General features: G+C 48.7%; 2 non-coding genes across 2 annotated transcripts; one reads left to right on the plus strand and one right to left on the minus strand.

Moving 5' to 3' along the window:
- Positions 1–3,893: 3,893 nt before the first annotated feature.
- On the minus strand, positions 3,894–3,984 carry TRNAR-UCU. The gene is given in 2 exon segments: positions 3,894–3,929; positions 3,948–3,984. It is a non-coding gene; the product is annotated as a tRNA-Arg (tRNA).
- Positions 3,985–10,469: 6,485 nt separating this feature from the next.
- TRNAS-AGA lies at positions 10,470–10,551 on the plus strand. The gene has a single exon. It is a non-coding gene; the product is annotated as a tRNA-Ser (tRNA).
- Positions 10,552–16,357: the final 5,806 nt, after the last annotated feature.

Below are 16,357 nucleotides of genomic sequence, written 5' to 3' on the forward strand. Positions count from 1 at the left end.
GTTATACGATAAGGAAGGATCCCACTTACCTACCATCCGTTCTGCTCGTGCTGATTAACCCATACGTTAGCTGGAGCTGGAGTCTCACTACTATTCCAAAGAAAAATCGACTACACTCTTAAATGAGGATTCATACAAAAATGTTAAAGGTAAAGCCGAGGATGTTTCTGATGCTTATCTGACCTACCTAGTCTGTAATCCCCTCAAAACGATAAAGACACTGGGGTCAAGCCTCAAGACCCCTTTACACATTCAAAAATTAATTGTATTCCATTGTACCAAAAAAGATATAAAAATGTTTATAAAACCAATGTATATAAAAGTGTGTGTGTGTGTGTGTATTATATGAAATGTGTATAAAAATGTATATAAAAGCAATTTTCATATGGGGAGACTGGCTGGCTCAGTCAGAAGAGCATGTAAGTCTTGATCTTGGGTTCGTGAGTTCAAGCCCCATGTTGGGTGTAGAGATTACTTTAAAAAATAAAATCTTAAAAAAAAAAAACAATTTTCATGTGGATCAAAGCTTTCTCTTGTCAAAAAGTCACAAGTTTAGCAGAAGCACAAAATGTTGTTTGACTCTTATTTCCCACCTGGTGAAATCTGTATTACTTATTTAGTGATGTGCACTCAATTACCCAGAATTGTTACTAAAGAGCTTTGTAGGATATTAATGCTTACTCAGATTCTCCATTGCCCGTATCATCCTTTTTTCCCCAGGTAAGACAGAGAGAATAAATGAAACTGTCGAACATAAGGGTGCCAAACTTTCAGAAATTCTTACACTTCCTTAGCTTGAAGTATTATTTTTGGCCTCACTAACAGTGAGAAAAACTCCCCCTGGGAGCCCTTTGACTTTCTGTCTATGAATCAATGACTGAATATCAGGAGCCTGAGAACGCTTTCTCTAGTCCTGGTCTCTGCTTTACTACATCCGCACGTCGCGAGAGACACACGTAGAACCCAGTCTCACGTTCAACAGGTACCAGCGATATTTCTACAACATCCTCGGTGAGTTTAAAATCCCACTCTGAAATCAAGAAATGGTCAGACTGGAAAAAAGAGAAGATCCAGCCATTTGCTGTTTATGAAATAGGCATTTTACAAGAAAGACACCGAGAAGCTTGGAGAGCATGTCAATGACCTGTGAGGAAATGTATCCATTGATTTGTTTCACCAAGTCCCATCTACAACAAATGTTCTCATGTTATTGTTTTTTGAACCCCCGATCTTGTAAGTTTACTGACAATGTATTTATTTATGTAGTAAGATAGGATCTACCTTGAATATTTCCTTCCCTCACACACATTCACACCGCTGCACCATCCGACCCAAGCCAGTTTCTAAGCCTGCTTCTTGACAGTTGGACCTTCATTTAATTATCTCGTTATAATTTTATATGAAATGTATTATTATGTAGCCAAACACAAATATGATATACACCGGAAGGGAAGTCAGGACCGTCAGCAGTGACCGTATTTCTTTCACTTATTACTATGTATTTGAAATGTAACTTACAGACCAGCACATCTGGATGGTATACGGTAGATGCCTTTCAAATGGATGGGAATGAGGATGTTTGCCTCAGGAACTAAAATGGCACCTTCTTAGAAGCATTTTTTAAAAAGGTAAAATATTGTAGATACACCCTATGAGATATTGCTTAGCATTTAAATGATGTATAAAGAAAGTAATGATGGTTATGGAAAAAAGTCAGGGGTGCCTGGGTAGCTCAGTTGGTTAAGTGTCTGACTTCAGCTCAGGTCATGATCTCGCAGTTTGTGAGTTCAAGACCCACATCGGGCTCTATGCTGACAGCTCAGAGCCTGGAGCCTGCTTCAGATTTTGTGTCTCCCTCTCTCTCTGCCCCTACCCCGCTCACATTCTGTCTCCCTCCCAAAAATAAACATTTTTTTTAAATCCCAATTTATAAAAAAAGAAAAAGTCCAAAGTGGAATGATATGTATACCAAGTATGATTTTGTCATATGGAAAAGATATGCACAAAATATTACATATTCTGTAAGAAAACATGTAATGTTTTAATGTAATAGCAATGTAAACAGTTAATACATTAAAATGGTTTCCTATGAAGAAAAATGATATAGGGAATAGAATATGCAGATAAAAAATCAATCAATTGATTAAGAGGGTCCTTAAACAGCTCCATGCATAGATCAAATAATCTAAAAATCTAAGAAAAGTACTATGAAGTGGTGAAAGTAATTGGTGATCTCTGTCGTGTGTTATTTTTTTTTAATGAAAATTTTACTTCCACCCATGAAGGATTAACCACTAGGAGAGTTGTCCTCTGGCTATACAAAAATTAGAAAACCAGGAAAAAAATCTATTACATAACCATTAGAGAAAAGATGTCAGGAAGCAGGAAGTGTAGGACTGAGATCCTTGAGGGAAGGCAAAGAGAAAAGATGAGTCTGTGACTGTGCTGGTCAGGAGACTTTTAAAGAAGAAAAAGACAGTGGTATTTAGCATACTAAGTATCAAGACTTAGTAGAAAACTCATTTAATTAAGGGCATGCATTTTGGTGCAGGGATTAACAGATAAAACATGCAATGGCATGGAGAATTCAGAAATCATCCATGTGTGGATTTAATATCAGAAAAGTGGCATTGCAGCTCTAGTAAGAACAGGGTAATTTACTGAGAAATCTATGCAGGAATGAATAGGGGTCAGAGGCTGTGAAACTACCACCTCATTTCATTGCCTGGCCTGCTGGACATGCGATGTATATCATGGTATGAGGAGTGTGTAATCGGCACTATTCTGTAGGAGGTTAATTATTACCCTGGCTGACGGCAGTGAAACGCGCATCATGGCCAAATTGTTGTGCAAGTTGAAGAGCAGAAAACCCACCATGTCACAAGAGGTGGTTCAAGAAAATGCTTTATTGGAAGATAAATGACCCCATGCTCAACAAGCAAAGGTAGAGGTCAACCAGTTCTCCCTTTTCAGCGCACGGAAGCATGCCAGATGCAGGCTTTGCTGGGAATTCGGTGGGTCTGTGGTCCTGTTTCCCTAATGGCAAACACAAGACCACCCCCCCGGGGGCCTTCAGTAAGGGGAGGGCTGGCCACGCGCGATGCCTTGCAACCTGGACTTAAGATGTGAGGTGTTTACGATACAATTGTACACCCCCTGCTATGGAATATTACATAGCTTATATAAAGAACACAACAACACTGCATATGTGAGATGATATTACACACGAAAGACGGGCGCAGAGATCCATATGGTTATATATAAATATATAAATCTTATATAATATAGATATATTGTATAATATATGTTTATATAACATACACATGCATGTATAACTTCTGGAAGGATACTAGAAACTAAGCACCAGTGGAGAGAATGAAGGAAGTAGTTTTTGAGGATGGAGAGCAGGCGTATTTTTCGGCTCTATCTCTATTTCCACAGTTAAGGGGGGGGGGGGGATAATTGCTACTGATCTCACCCACCATTCATTTAAAAGCAAACTGAATTTTGGTTAAGTTTCCGGAGCTGGAACTTGGGTGCTTCCAAGGAGCGCTTTGGGGGCGCCGTGGGGGAAGGGGGAGTGCAGACCCGGGCTGCACGTCAGCAGCTGCAAACCCCCCGCGACTTCAATGTTCTGGAAGGGGCAGCGTGGAACCCCCGCCCGCGACCCTCCAGCCAAGACCGGGAAAACAGCACGTTGGAAGACGTTTCTCATGACAGAGAAATAGCAGCATTTATGCAAATGTTGAACCTTCGCTACAAGCGTTCACTCCCTTTCGCTCTGTTTGGTCACTGAGCCCCTGCAGACACGAGTGGGATTGCTCATGACGAAGCTGCGGGGACCCAACACCACAAAGTTGAAACCAAGTGGCCACTGAGTGGCAAAACGCTTCCGACTCTGGCGGGACTCGAACCCGCAACCTTTGAATTCCTCCAACCGCCCGCGCTAGAAGTCCAATGCGCTATCCATTGCGCCACAGAGCCTGCAGGGAGGCGCGCTGGGCCTGAGCCCTAAGGTCGTCTACTGTGCATTTGGTCACCAATACAGTATTTTTCTGGACATTTATTCCGTTCCAGTCACCAAGAAAAGTGCAAGAAACACAAAAACAAGACAGTGCGAGGGACACACAGTACCCGACGCGGGTGTTTCTGATCCTTCCAGCGACCATTCTCATCTGTCTCTACGAGATGAGGAACAGTTTGATCAAAGCTCAAAACCCCAGGCCATTTGCAACTCTGTGGACGGAACTGGACGGTATTATGCTAAGCGAAGTTAGTCAGAGAAGGACATATATCATGACTTCACTCATCTGAGGACTTGAAGACACAGAGCAGGTGAACACAAGGGAAGGGAAGCAAAAATAATATAAAAACAGGGAGGGGGGACAAAACATAAGAGACTCCTAAATATGGAGAACAGATGGTTACTGGAGGGATTGTGGGTGGGGGGTGGGCTAAATGGGTAAAGGGCATCAAGGAGGGCACTTGCTGGGATGAGCACTGGGTGTTACACATAGGGGGTGAATCACTGGAATCTACCCCTGAAATCATTGTTGCACTATATGCTAACCGACTGGGATGTAAAGGAAAAAGTAAATAAATAAATAATCAAGTAAATAAATACATAAACACACAGATGTCATTTCAGCCGCATGATGCACGGATGTGCTCCCGGCCGCTGGCTCCGCGAATACAGAATTGGGGGGACTCCCGGCACGTGGCCTGCGCAGCCGGGGCTAACCCGTCCCCGCCCCCCTCTCTCCTCCTCTCCCCCCTCACCCCGTCGCCTCCGGCCCCGGTCGGGGAGGCGCTTCCTGGCACCTGTGCTGTTGACCAGGACAGTGGCTTCCGCGCGAGGCCTGGTCCCAGGACTCGCGGAGCAAAGCACCGCACCGCCACGCAGGCCCGCGGAGCTTTGAGCGCATCCAGGCAGCTTGGGAAATACTGCAGGTTCCCAAGTCGGCAGTTTTCTTTGCTGCCTCTCTCCGGTGCGACCGGGCGGTCCAGCCGCCCCCGCTCCTTCGGCGACCCTCGGTCCAGTGGGTCCGTCGAAGGGGCGGGTTACAGGTGCGGCCAGTCCGGGATCTGCGGGCGCGAACGCGCGCGCTGCGGTGATCTGCGCATCGGGAGGGGGCTGTCGGAAGAAGAGGGGACATCTCAGCTGTTCCCAATGGGCCACGACGTGATGCGCGGCGACCCGGACAGCGGGGGTCCAGCCCCGACCTGCAGGCGGAGCGCGCACACGTGGAGGTCAGGGGCCCCAGGGCCCTGCACGCGCGCGCACGCGGGGGTCATCAGTCCCCAGCCCCACCCCCACGTCCGGGCCGCCCCCGGAAAGCACAAAACGAGCTCCGAGGCTTGCAGGGCAAAACCCGACCTCCCAACCCAGCGTCTGCGAAAGTGCAAAGCGGACAGGACGAGAGTGTTGGACGCGAGCGGGAGGCTAAGCCGGGTGGAACGTTCTCAGCGCCAGAGGAGATGGGTCGTCCTATTTCCTGAGGGTCATTCCTGCGTGTCCGCTTACAAGATGAAATTCTTTTCGTCACCGCGGAGTATCCGAGATGGGCACGAAGCACGAGTCAGTTGGGAAGACGGGATCCGGGAATCCGGAGATCTAACCAAGCACGCCTTAGGCTACTTAATTAGATACTTAAACCCACACGCTGTGCTTCGCAGAGAATGTTAAAGTTTCCAAATGAAAGGAAGTCTTTCCGGGTGGACAGCGGTAAAAATATATTTGTCGTTAGTTTGTGTCTGCCATCAACAGAATGCTCAGTTGCAAGGGCTCCTTCGCAGAAAATAAGACGCGTAGACTGCAGAGCAGTTAAATATTCCCAGCTGCTCGTGTGGCACAAATCTGCAGCAAGCCCCCAAATTAGTGGTCTGTGGAATGAAATCGTCTTCCCTACCTTATCTTAATCCCTCTTGCCTCAGCAGTCTTAACACCCCATCTGAGAACGCGTTTTCAAGTAAATGATTTCATGCAGAGACGGTGCCTAAACATGATTTTCATTATACGTTAAAAAGTCCTCTAGGCCACTTACCCATCGTGGGCTACGCGATGCACCCACGTTCTCCAAATACTTTGTGGGCCTTTCCCGTATACGTCACGTGAAATCCCAACAGCGAAGTGCCAGGAAAGACCCTGTGATGTTTGGCACAGCTGTGACGGTCTCCCCCTGTGTCTTCCGACCTGTGCTGTCCATCCTGGGCGAACTAGGGTCTCCTGGAAACCCATCGGTCTCAGACCACAGATTGTGAGTGAGAGCAGAGTTTGCTCCGGTCGGAGAACTCCCTCTCCAACGATTGCTGAGCCTGTGAATGGAGGGAGGCACTGGGCCGGGACCAGGACGAAACCCCGTCATCCCCGTTCACAGGGAAGGATATTCTTTTTTTTTTTTTTCCCCGGTGGCTCAGAAACTTGGTGTGCTGCTTCTAGACGGCTGTGATGACGGACTGAATGACAACGGGCATCTTTAAGGTACACAGACTTTACAGCCACCCCTGCTCATGTCCCCGTTATCCACGATGGGTGATCCACCCTCCCGGATCTGAGCTCTGGAAAGTCTGGAAAGGCTGATGCCGTTGGTCGCGCGCATGTTCATCCTCAGCCCTTTCCCGACAGCAGACGTTCGGGCTACCTTCCCTGAACCCCTGATCCCCACACCCTCAGTAAACATCTTGGGTGCTGGATCGCTCGCCCCGGCTTACCCCTCCACAGCCAGTCAGCAGCTAGTGGAATGTTAACTCCTAATGCGAGCGCGTGGTAGGCGGGCGGCTGGCCACCGGGCCAAGGTGTGCTTGGCAGTGAGTGTGACAGAGGCCTGGTGTGGGGGGGCCATGGGCACACACCGAGTTTTGCAACCATTTCCTGGCTGAGGCAAGGCGTCTTCCTCACAGATTAAAGAATGCGCCCCTAGTAAATCCAGAACCAATCGAGGCTAGTGAGTCGGAGCTTGCCCATGGTGCATTCTCCCGCCGCTGACCTGCGAGGACACGTGGGGTCACTTCCAGATCTGGAGCCTGGCAGGCAGGGGGACTGGAACCTGGGCGCCAAAGCAGGGGGTGGGGGGAGGAGCGGGCAGGGAGGGGACCCACGTGCGTGACCCTCACAGCTGACACCTAACTGGGGCTCCTTAGAGGGCACCACACTGGCTGCCCGTCCGCTGGCCAATGGGCCCACGGACACTTGCGGGGGTGCCGGCTGAGGCCGTGGGGAGCTGGGCAACCCCCTCACAGCTGCAGGGGGGACCCTGGGACGGCCGCTACTGGCTCAGGAGCGTCCATGCCTCCGGCCTCCGCGCGGGACGCCAGCGCGGGTCCAGGAGGCGCCTCGGTGTAGGGGAGGCCGCGGCCCAGAGGCAGACGCGCAAAGCCGGAGGACACGGTGTCCAAGGAGCCGCACTGCGCGCCTTACAGTGGCGCACACAGCGGAAAGGCCAGGCAGGAACTCGTGAGTCCTGGGCAGAATTGAGCCGTATTATAGACGGGGCGGTTCTGGGCTCGGGGGCGCATGTGGTTCCCTGGAGCAGGGTGTCCAGGCGGCGTCCTTTCCAGGCTCCGGGTTCAGGCTCGCAATCCTGGGAACAGAAGGGCCCTTGCGGGGGCACGAGCAAGTAACAGCTGCGTCCGATTTTCAGATCCCAAGGCAAAGGTGTCCTCCAGCCCTTGTCCGGGACACTCGTGTGGCGATCGACGCCCAGGGCTCCTGCCTCTGCGCTGCCTTCGTGTTCTCACAGGGTCGTGTTCTCCCCGCGAGCGCAGCACCCGGGACACGCGTTTCGGCTGATTTAAGCTTGATAACGCTTGAATCGGTCATCCGTTTTGCAGGACACTGCCCCACGGAACGAGCCCCACCTGAAGAAGAACGTTTTGTGCACAAAAGCAGAATATTGAATATCGAATTCTTTCCGGCCTCATCCAAAGAGCGAAACATCACCAAGCCACTACGATGACATCTGGGGAGTTCCTGCAAAAAGCGTTTGTGATGTGATATTCGACGAAATTCGTGACATAGAAAACTGTGAGACAGAGCAAAGCGGCACCCGTCATGGGGAGGTGACCCGGAGTCACCGGCCGGGCCTGGGCGCCCTCCTGCTGCGCACAGACAGCTTGGCCGAACACAGGTGCCAGACGGGGCCACTCAGTGACCTTGACGGAGCAAGATGAAAATAAGATCACTCTGTAGTTGTGTCTGAGCGCACTCACACACACAAAACAAAAACAGAAACAAAAATATTGTGAAGCCACAAAAATGGCCCCAAGTCACCCCAACTTGTCCAATATGAGTAACCACAGCTTCTTTAGTAATCATAGTTTCAGCTTTGCTCTACTCTCCCTTCGGGACGGGATGTTTCAAGCTATCCAGTCACAGAGTCTCTCCCTGCTTCCGGACAGCATCCAATCCAGAAAAGCCCTCCTCTTGAAATCCTCCCCCAAATCACCTCACACAAAGACTCAACCCTGTAGGAACTTGAACTTTCTAATAGGCTCTTCCTAGTGAGATGCACCCACCGCTCCCCATGGTGTGTGGTCTGTGGTTCTTACCACAGGAGTCATAACCCAACTTTTCAACTGCTTACGTATTCCTGCTGGGTTTTGTCTGCATTTAAGTTCTGGGGGACTTCAACTATTCACTTTTTTTTTTTTTTTTTTGCATTCAAAGTACTAGGGGAGGGGGCCAAGCTCTCTCTCTCTTAAGCTCACCCCATCTCATATCTCGAGTGCACTTTTCACTTTAATAAACTTTTCCCCTTGTGTTACAGAGAAAGAAAGAAAGAAAAGAGAAGAAAAGAAAAGAAAAGAAAAGGAAGAAAGAAAGAAAAAAGAAAGAAAGGGAAGGACTGGGGTTGGGGGTGAGGGAAAGAAGTTATATCCAAGTCCTGCTGGTTTCTGGGAGGTAAGCTTGTGGGTTGTTTTCTCCACCTCCCTCACCCCGTGTGAGACAGCCATCACAGATTTCCTTTTTTTTTTCTTGTTTATTTATTTATTTTTAATACGAAATTTATTGTCAAATTGGTTTCCATACATCACAGATTTTCCAATCAAGGAAGAGAAACATCTATTTTTCTGGGCACCGAAAGAGGAACTCTGAGTATAGACTCGAGGACTTTGGTGTTGAATGTTCCCCAGCAGTTCTCAGTTCAATCATCTGTCTTTTCCAATGCCCGTCACAATTTCTGAGTTTGTTCTTGATTAATTGAATTCCTGGGGGCCTCTCTACCTCTCTGACCTGCTGATTGAATTAGACCTTAAGAATTATTTTGCGTGCATACTTTGGTGAAGGACGCTTTGGGGGTTATTATATTAATAACAAAAAATTGAGACTTTAAATTTTTTTTAATGTTTATTTATTTTTGAGACAGAGAGAGACAGAGGATGAATGGGGGAGGGTCAGAGAGAGAGGGAGACACAGAATCTGAAACAGGCTCCAGGCTCTGAGCTGTCAGCACAGAGCCCGACGCGGGGCTCGAACTCACGGACCGTGAGATCATGACCTGAGCCGAAGTCGGACGCTTAACCAACTGAGCCACCCAAAATTGAGACTTTAAAAAATGTTTTAGGAAAGCTCAAGACAACGGTCTGCCCCCCCCGCCCCCCCAATATTCTTATGGGGAGACGCAGAAAATAAAGATGGAAAATATGTCTCACAGTCTTTTAAAGCAAATCGCTGGGAATTTTCCCAAGATTGCCAGTGATGCGTGCTTACTTACCATGACCATATGTCTTCTGGTTATTAGTGACAGCACAGTTTATCTTTTCTGGATGTAAATAGAAGGAAAATATTTTATCTTTGATTAGATCTAGCCCTCTCCATTCCCAGTGGCATCTGAATTGAACTCTATTTAAAGAACACGTTGTTACTTCTGATTAAATACAATGTATTAAATCCAAGCAGTTACCTCAGCTTTCTCAAGACGCATCAAATCCTTCAGCTGTCGCCTCTTACCCACTGGTCATAAAATGGGGACCGATCTACCTGGCACCCACACTCAAGCGTTTTGTTCTGAATCGTCCCTGTGGAGCATCTGGAGATCCTGCCGAAGGAAGCAGTGCGTTGCAAAAGTGAACAGGAGAGCAGGAAACTGTCGTGTTGGTTACATTTTGCACTGGCAAAAACCAAACCACACCAGCTAATCCCCATTTCTTCAGAAAGCAGCCAGGACCTCAGGGGAAATGAGACTCCTGGACCGTCTATACCTATAGGTTTCTTCTAATCCGCGTGCAAAGTGATAGCGCATTGGTATTTGCCAAGCACTTTCCCGAACGCCGAACGCCGCGAGACGAGTATGTTAGGTGTCAGCCTCGGAGCTTGGGGACCCCGAGTGAGCGGACCCAGGGCGGTTTTCAGCGTCGCGTCTCTCTCCCTGCACCTTGCCCAGCTTCCTAAACACGCTTTTGTCTACACAGGCATCCTACCTGTAAACCTACCACGTTTCCTCCTAGAATTTGAAGGCCAGCTCGTGCCTGTAGTCGTGGCCGAGTGGTTAAGGCGATGGACTAGAAATCCATTGGGGTCTCCCCGCGCAGGTTCGAATCCTGCCGACTACGAGTGAGCTTTTGCCCCGCGATTCGCGGAGAGGCCGCCCTCACCGTTCTCCCCAGTCTGATCCCGCCTGCAGGGGGTGCGCGTTCCTGGCGCGGACGCGTCTCGGGCCTGGCGAAAACCCACCGCCTCCGCCCTTCCCAAGTGCCGCCCAGAAAAAACCGGAGTCGCAGAAAGTTCGCGCCAACAGGCCTGTGCCCGGCGACGTGCAAAAGCTAAGGGTACTTTCGAATTTTCTCTCCCCCGAACTCTGCTCCAGGTAAGCTATTTACCAAAGAGACCACTGGGTGAAGGGTATTTAGTCTGCCACAAGAGGCTATTTTTATGATACTTTAAAAATTTATTGAAGAGTAAAATGGACTTTTTGAAAGCATATGCACACGTTTGTGTAATCAGCTACCGTAATCAGGATCCAGGCGGTTTTATCAATCCAGAAACTGCCTTGTGTTCCCCTTTCTAGACACCTCCCAGCCCCACAGGCAACAGCCCATACCCACACACGTTTTCTGTCCCTGTAGTTTGGCCTTCCCGAGAATGTGATAGAAATCGAACACGATTTTTATACGGGTGGAAATGCAAAATGGCAGTTTCTTATAAAATAAAACAGGAAAATGCTGTATGATTCGTCCCCTGCACTCTCATTCCCGGAGAGATGGAAACTTGTGTTTGCACAAAAGCCTATAGATGAAGGACCACAGGGGTCTTCTTTGCAACAGCCAAAAACTGACCACCACCAAAGTGTCCTTCAGCAGGTGCGTGACGACACAAAGTGTGTCGATCGGAACTCTAGGCAGGAAAGAGTGGAGGGCACCAGTGACGAATCAACAGTTTGGAAGCGGTTCAGGGGGGCACTAGGCTCAGTGAAGAAGTAATCCTGATGGGTCGCCCAGTGCATGATTCCAACTACGTGACTCTACCGAGTGACAAAATTGTAGAGATTAGAACAGAGTAGCGGTTGCCAGAGGTTTCCGGATGGTGGGGACAGGGTGTGAGCGTGATTGGAAGGGGCGGGTGGAGATGATCCCAGCGATGTTCTGTGGTGTATCTGGTGCAGGAATGCGCACAGTATGTAACGTTTTGAGATTGGCTGCTTTCACCAGAGACAGGATTACATACAAACACTGAGCCAATATTAATCTCCTGCTTTTAATATGGTACTTTGATTATGTCACAAGTAACCCATCAGGGAAATGGGTGAAGGAACCATGGGGTACATGGAACCTCTCTGTACTATATTTGCAACTTGCTATGTATCTGTAACCATTAAAAACAGAAGCTTTTTTAAGTTAAAAACATGAACAGGGACTGTATTTTGTCAAACACTTTCTACACGTGTATTTTGATGACTGTATAATTATTCTTTTACTTATTAATATTATCGATGCAAAAGATTTACTTTTATAGATTGCGTTTTGAATGTTAAATCAGATTGCATTTCTGAAATAAATCACACAATCAATACAAAATTGAAACTCTGTGAGGCAATACGTACATATCAACCACGTACATATCAAATTATTCTGCCTTGTGCCTTAAACTTACACAGCGTTAGGTGTCAGTTAGAGCTCAACGAGGCTGAAAAAAGTTGAAAATACAATGGCCATATGACCCAGCAATTGTACTTCTGTGTATGCACCCAAAAGAATCGAACGCATAGTCTCGAACAGATATTTGTACACTCATTGTTCACAACAGTCGAAAGGTAGAAACAGCTCAAGTGTCCATCAGTGGGCGAGTGCTTACACAAAATGGGGTCTATGCATGTGATGGGGTATTATCCAGCCTGAGAAAGGAATGACATTCTGATACATTCGTCAACACGGGTGGAGCTTGGAGACACCGTGCTGAGTGAAATGTGCCACAAAAGGATGAAAACTGATTCCACTTCCGTGAGATACCTAGAGTGAACGCATACAGACAGAAAGTGATGCGGTGGTTTCCAGGGCCCGGGCGGAGGGGGATAGATGGAAGTATTGACTAGTGGGCACAGAATTTCAGCTTGAGAAGGTGCATAAAGTTCAGGAGAGACGTGGGAAGGGCTGCAGGACAAGGTGAACGTGGTGATGCTACTGAACTGTGCCCTGAGAAATGGTAAAACGGTCAGTTTTTATGTTGTGTGTATTTTATCACAAGAAAAGTATCAAAAAAAGAAAAAAAAAGATTACCACTTTTGTTGGCTTTGTTGAGTGTCCCCATTTTGTACTTACTTTCTATTGCATTGTCTGCTCTTTGCTTCATTATTTCCTTCCCTGAAGCTTCTTTGGAAAGAAATTAGTGGTTGATTCCCAGTTTCATGTGCTGAATGCTTAGATCATTACCTTTAAGTGTTTATTTTATTTATATATATGTACACAAGGGGGTCTCTTTATATACACTTCTAGCTGCACAGTATGTGTTCAGATATGCACTATTTTTATCATTTATTTCAAAATAGTTCCTCATTTCATTTGGGATCTATCCTTTGAACCATAGGTTATTTAGAAGCACATTTCATATTTTGTAAACAAATATAATTTTTCATTTTCAGGTTTTGATTTCTGGTATAATTTTCTTGCCGTGAAATAATAGCATGTATCCAGCCCTGTTATGGTTTTGGAGCCTTGCTTTGTGGCCTGGTAAAATGTCAAATTTGAGATCATTTCATCTGTGTCTGAAAAAGTTTGAGTCCTGGAGTTGATGTGTGCCCTGTCCTCTCTATACTGTATGTTATGTGAATAACAGTATTATGAATTATGGTTACTTTTTCCGTTTATGTTTTCTATTAGCTTTTCAGAGAGGTGTATTGTGTGAAAATACCCCACTATGATTGTGGCTGTATCGGTGTCTCTTTTTACTTCCGTCACTACCTGGAATTTTTTCTCCATTTCTCAATCTTCCAGAAGCAAGACCTCTGGATAAAGCATGGCTAATGAAATAGCTATGACTTGGAAATACAAGGCATTACCTCCAAGTGCAACAAGGAAAGCCTAGGGGGAAAAAAATGTGTTCCTACAAGCTTCAGCATATCTATTGAGACTTAGGAGACACTTTATTAGAGACACTTTTACATGTTTCCTTTGCCAAAAGAAATGAGGAAAATGTAATTCGGATATAACTGTTCTCATGCGAAACTCAAGGTAAAGGTTGAGCAGAAGCCGCGGGAGAGATTCTGATCTTCCTCTGCTTAGAAAGGAACCTGGTCCTAGCCCCAGGGCCTGACCCAGATTTGTGTAACTCTGGTCTCCTACATCAGCTTGGTCAGGAAGCCACATCCCATAACCACCCTGAGACGAGGGAGACAATCAGCACCAGTTTGACGAGCTTCTTAGCTCCAGGCCTGGGTGCACCTTGGGCTCCTAATTTGCAGTTTCGAGGTTAGTGAATCATGCAGCCTGAACTTGAAGAGGCTGTTTCTCTAGGAGCTTTATGTTTGATTTTACTGGAGTGATTTCATTTCTTAAGAGTTACCGTTGGGCTCTATGAGATGCAGGAAAAACCTAGACGCGGGGGGGGGGGGGGTCTTAGTTTTGGGCACAGACTGGGGTAATTTTGTGAACTCGCTGGGTGGTCTGTGGTCTGCACTCGCGGGGTGCTGGTGTCCAGGTTCCTCTGTGTGTGACGGGCTGACACTTCCATTCCTTACGCCATGGGGTGCTTCACCCACAAAGGTTCTGGAAGTCTCCCTGGTAATTTCACAGTCCATGACAAAGAGACAGAAGAAATTGCCAGCTTCGTTTTCTTGTTTTCAGACATGCACGAAATGCCTCTCGATGGCCACGAGGCCCAGCGCCTTCTTTCTGACCGGTGTAAGCATCTCCCCTGAGCGGGCTCAGCACCTCTTTCCCTCATGACAGTGGGAGCTCCTGGGCTCGCTGGCTTTGCCCTTGTTGGGTTTTCCTGTTCACACCCCGGTGCGGGTACGTGCCTCTGAAAGCGAACAGCACGGAGGCTCGTTTGAGCCAAAATTCTAAGTCCGTTGTGGAACTTACTCTTTATTTTCCCTTTTCTGTTTTACCGTCTTGTGGCTGCCGAAGACAAACCGTTCTGCTTTTATAATCGGGACCCAGGGGCTGAACTCTTACTGTGCACTTTCTCTGTGGACGGTCAGTCTGCACAGTAGGTTATCAATTCTTGTGCAAACCAGTATTTTCCATTTTTGTTTGTATTTGAGCTTCCCATCTTGTCCGAGCCGTTACGCTGCCAGCTACAAGCGCTTCTCCACTTGATCCCGGTTATGGAACATCCTTCCCAGCAGAGAGCCCCTGTCTTATTCACCTCTACACCTCCAGCGCCTGACCTTCCAGAGTTCAATAAAGCTGTTGAATGGTCTTGGGGAAAGGTGCTGATGACTTTTTTTCTACAATAAGAACTTTAAAAAACGTATCTTTCTGTTTCAATCCTTTGATTTGGTCCTGTTCCAATGTCTTCTTTTCCCCGTTCTTCACTCCTGCTTTTCGGATATATACATATATAGGCCCGGGACCAAGAAGTGACTCTCCAGGGGACGTGGGCTAACCCCCAAGCCTGAGAGGGAGGAGAGGTTTCGCTCTGCATTTTGCAAGCTTAGCTCTACGTTTCCTTTAAGATTATTTTCTGTGGCGATGTTTCTGCACCTGCTTCTGTGAGCTGCAGGGTGACACCTTCCTCCCGCGCGGGAGATGGCCGCAGACGTGTGGGTGAGCAGGACCCAGATTCCGGAACCGGGTCCTAGTTCTCTAAGGGCTTTGCGCGAAACTGGTGTTCGCACGGAGTTGGCGTTTTGCAAGCTCCTTGAGTTTGGTTGGTCTTGCATCACAGACCATTGGAAGGAGAGGCGGGCCGCCCTTCCGACCTCGCTCGCCCCTGCTAGCAGGGGAGGCGCGTGCACCACCTCCGCGTGGCGAGTGCCTGGGGCGGGGGGTGTCCGGGGTGCGCGACACGGAGACCCGGGTGCTGGCCTCGGACACAGTCCTGAGCGCCGACAGGTTTCACCCGGATAGTCACCGCGCCGCAGGGCCCAGGCTCCTTCTCTCCGATGAGAAGTCGTTCTGCGGCCTCGAACGCGCGGGGCAGGCGGCCGGCACCCCCCGGGGTCCCGCGCCCTCCCCCCAGGGTCCCGCACCCCCCGGGGTCCCGCCCGCACAAATTCCGCGCCCAGAAACCTGTTCTTTAGCCGAAGGGGAGCGCGGGGCCCGAGAGAGGGTCTGTGCGGAGCCGCGGGAAAGAACGTCGTGGATAGAGTTCGGCAGCCTTCGCGGGCACGCTCCTCTCGGGTCAGGCGGCGGGTGTAGACGGTGACTTGGCGGGTGTAGACAGTGACTTGCCGCGTGGCCCACGCGCTCCTTGCCGACGGCTGCAGGTGGCCGAGGTGCGCTCAAGCCCACCTGCTCCTTCTTCTCGCCAACACGCTCCTCCCTTGGGTTTTCTCCCGTGAACGTGCCAGAAACGGACACCTGGGTGTGTCTTCCTGGAGGCAGGAGACGCGATGATCAACAATCTGCGAGGAGAAAACACCGCGGGGCCGGGAGGCGAGACGCCAAGCCTGTGCCCCGTGTGTCCGGGGACTAAGCGGGCCGCTTCTCGGGGACCGTCGCCGCGTACAGTGACTGTGACGTCCGCCCAGCCGCGCTGCGGATCGGGTGCTCCCTCTTCCTCCCGAAGCCGGCAGGGTGAGGACCTCTGGGGGCTGGGGTGGGGAGGGGCACTCTATGGCCGTCTAGGTGGCGGAACATAAAATAACACAAAAATAAATCTCCTGGGGTTTGTTTTTAAGAGTGTCATGCGCGAGCGTGGACGAAGAATCGTGACTCATAAACTCGACTAAACGCTCAGTGGAGTCACTCAAACTCTTCA

The sequence above is a fragment of the Felis catus genome, chromosome B2 (assembly GCF_018350175.1).
Source record: "Felis catus isolate Fca126 chromosome B2, F.catus_Fca126_mat1.0, whole genome shotgun sequence".
In the NCBI taxonomy this organism is placed as follows: Eukaryota; Metazoa; Chordata; class Mammalia; order Carnivora; family Felidae; genus Felis; species Felis catus.